We start from the raw sequence: 3,212 nt of genomic DNA on the forward strand, positions 1-3,212 counted from the left end.
AATGAGAATATTTTTTATTTAAGAAGTCGCCACTTAGTATTATGATTACTAGAAATCTTAACTGATTAATATAAATTCTATGATTTGAAATTGGTTAAGTAAAAGAAAAGATGTTATCACCCCTTAAACATCCTGTCTAAGACAGGCTGCATTGTTGATCTTTGTCATTAACTATTAACATTTTTTATTAGTTTATATTATGATTATTTGTGTATAATATTCCTGACTCTGGCTCCAATGAATATTCAATTACGGATATTTTCAACTCTAGCGTTGGTAAATATTACATAGGTATCAAAATAAATAAATTTAAATCATCATTTTTTTTATTCCTGACTCTAGCGTCAGTGAATAATCAAATAAAATCAATTTATTTTTTACGCATACGCATTATTTTTATTTTTATGTAGATAAATAATAAAATAAAATAAATTTATATTTATATTTTTTATTCCTGACTCTGGTAACAGTGAATATACCAAATAAATTTATTTTATTTTATCTTATATTTTTTTCTGTACACACATTTTTTTATTTTTATATAACTAAATAAAATATAATTAAATAAAATTGAATTGATATTTTTATTCTACTCTAACATTAATGAATAAAATATAAATTTTTTATATTTCCATAACTTTTATTATATATTTATTTATATTTTTGGGCTGGCTAAACCCGGCTGGGCAAAAAGACTAAAGGCATGCGTGGCTTGTTCACGCACGCACGAATGCTGGTGAAGGTAATTAAATCACCTTCACACAATGTTCTTGTGACACTGAATTACTTTTTGAAATGAAGATGCAAAGGGGACGAAGTTGCTTCTGGAGACCGAAGATGCTTGCAGCGTTGATGATGATTCTCACCTACTGCTTCCTCTGGTCTTCCTTCTGTAACCACTTGTCTGTGCTTTCCTTCTTGATTTCTCAGTAGCTTCTAAAACTACAAAGAAGATATCGGCTTGCTGTGAGTGTTCTTTGGTTGAATCCGGGTTTTTTCTTTGTTTGCAGGTCCAAAGACAATTTCAAGGATAATTCTCCTCACTATGTGCTACCCTCTTGTTCTCTCTTTCTCTATGTATTTGGATTTGTGCTCTGTTTTCTCTGCTGTTTTTTTTTGTTCTTAACTCTGTTTTTCTGGGTTGATTTTTCGGCTCTCTTTTTTCCTCCTTGTTCTAGGTTTTCTTCCTCCTTTTATAGACTCCCCAACCACTTCCTTTAACCAGGACTGTTATCTTCCCCGACGAGATTGTGGGTGAGAGACGCGGTCCATGATTGGATCGACTTTGTTGCAGATCTTCAGCCTGTTGAATCAGGATGGAGAAGACAAACACGGTTGTTCCACCTGCAACGGCGACGTTTCAGCAGCAATGGATTCTTTCATTTTGACCCCTGAACTTTGGAAATTCAACAAATGGACCCCTAAGCAATTAAAAATTTCTTTTAATTTTTCCCTTTTGGATTAATTTCAATTAAATCGCTAAATTGGTACACTGTTTACAAAACAGTCCTTAATTCCTGGATTATTCAATTTGATCCTTAATTAATTCTTTTAATTTTTTTCCTTTTGGATTACTTTCAATTAAATTCCTAGATTATAATACCGTTTACAAATCAGTCTTAATTTCCAGATTGTTCAATTTGACCCTTAATTAAATCTTTAACTTTTAATTCTTTCAAAATTGATTCATTAACTCTTAAATTTTATAATTACATCTTTAAACTTCAAATTTTATGTTATTTTAATCCCATTTTTAACTATATTTAATTTTTATTATTTGTTCAAAAATTAGGTTATGATAGTTGCCTCTTTTTTTTAATATTTACAATACAAAAATATTAAAAAATTTTATTTTCTTTAGCTTTTTGTAGTAAATTTTAAAAAGAAAAGTAGATACGGAAAGGATTCTTGAAAACTTTGAAAACAATAGATTAACATATAACTTTTACAGAGAGAACAGGTCATTTGGAAGACGACCCACTTTTTTTTTGTTTTTTTTTTGTTTTTTTTTTAAATAGATCAAATTGTTTTGGGCAACCTACCCGATGATAAAAGAAACGCGAAGAATTTTACAAGTGATCTAATTATTCTAGTCGACCGGCCCAATGAAGAGTATAACCGCGAAAAGGGTTTTGCGAGTGGTCTAATTATTCTAGGTGACCTACCCGATGATTGAAAAATATGATGATTTTTTAGGTTAGTCACATTGTAATAGGTTACCTGCCCAGATAGTCACATTATAATGGGTTACCTGCCTAGTGAAAAAGTACGAGGATTTTTTAGGATGATACTTTGTAATGGGTTACCAGCCTAGATGATCACATTGTAATGAGTTACCTGCCCAGTAAAAAAATACGAGGATTTTTCAGTATGGTACATTGTAATGGGTTACCACCCAAATGGTCACATTGTAATGGGTTACCTACCTAGTGGGAAAATACAAGGATTTTTCAGGATGGTACATTGTAATGAGTCATAGGCCCAAATGGTCACATTGTAATGGGTTACCTGCCCAGTGAAAAAATACAAAGATTTTTCAGGATGGTACATTGTAATGGGTTACTTGCCTAAATGGTCACATTGTAATGGGCTATTTGCCTAATAGAAAAATACGAGGATTTTTCAGAATGGTACATTATAATGGGTTACTTGCCCAGATGGTCACATTGTAATGGGTTACCTGTCCAGTGGAAAAATACAAGAATTTTTCAAGATGGTACATTGTAATGGGTTACCTACTTAGATGGTCACATTATAATAGGTTACCTATCCAGTGGTCACATTGTAATGGGTTACTTACCCAGTAGAAAAATACGAGGATTTTTCAAGATGATACATTGTAATGGGTTACCTGCCCAGTGGAAAAATACGAGGATTTTTCAGGATGGTACATTGTCATGGGTTACCTGCCCAGTGAAAAAATATGAGAATTTTTCAGGATGGTGCATTATAATGGGTTACCAGTTCAGATGATCACATTGTAATGGGTTACTAGCCTAGATGATCACATTGTAATGGGTTACCTGCCCAGTGAAAAAAATACGAGGATTTTTCATGATGGTATATTGTAATGGGTTATCTGCCCAGTGGAAAAATACGAGAATTTTTTAGGATGATACATTGTAATGGGTTACCAGCCCAAATGGTCACATTGTAATGGGTTACCTGCTCGATGGAAAAAATACGAGAATTTTTCATGATGGTATATTGTA

The 3,212-nt window shown here is 32.2% G+C and overlaps 1 long non-coding RNA gene across 1 annotated transcript; it reads left to right on the forward strand.

Annotated features, from left to right (window-relative positions):
• Window positions 1–685: 685 nt before the first annotated feature.
• On the forward strand, window positions 686–1,552 carry LOC105120245 (uncharacterized). Its single transcript, XR_841283.1, has 2 exons — window positions 686–902; window positions 1,011–1,552. It is a non-coding gene; the product is annotated as an uncharacterized LOC105120245 (long non-coding RNA).
• The last annotated feature ends 1,660 nt before the right edge of the window (window positions 1,553–3,212 follow it).

The sequence above is a fragment of the Populus euphratica genome, unplaced genomic scaffold (assembly GCF_000495115.2).
Source record: "Populus euphratica unplaced genomic scaffold, PopEup_1.0 scaffold5823.1, whole genome shotgun sequence".
Lineage (NCBI taxonomy): Eukaryota > Viridiplantae > Streptophyta > Magnoliopsida > Malpighiales > Salicaceae > Populus > Populus euphratica.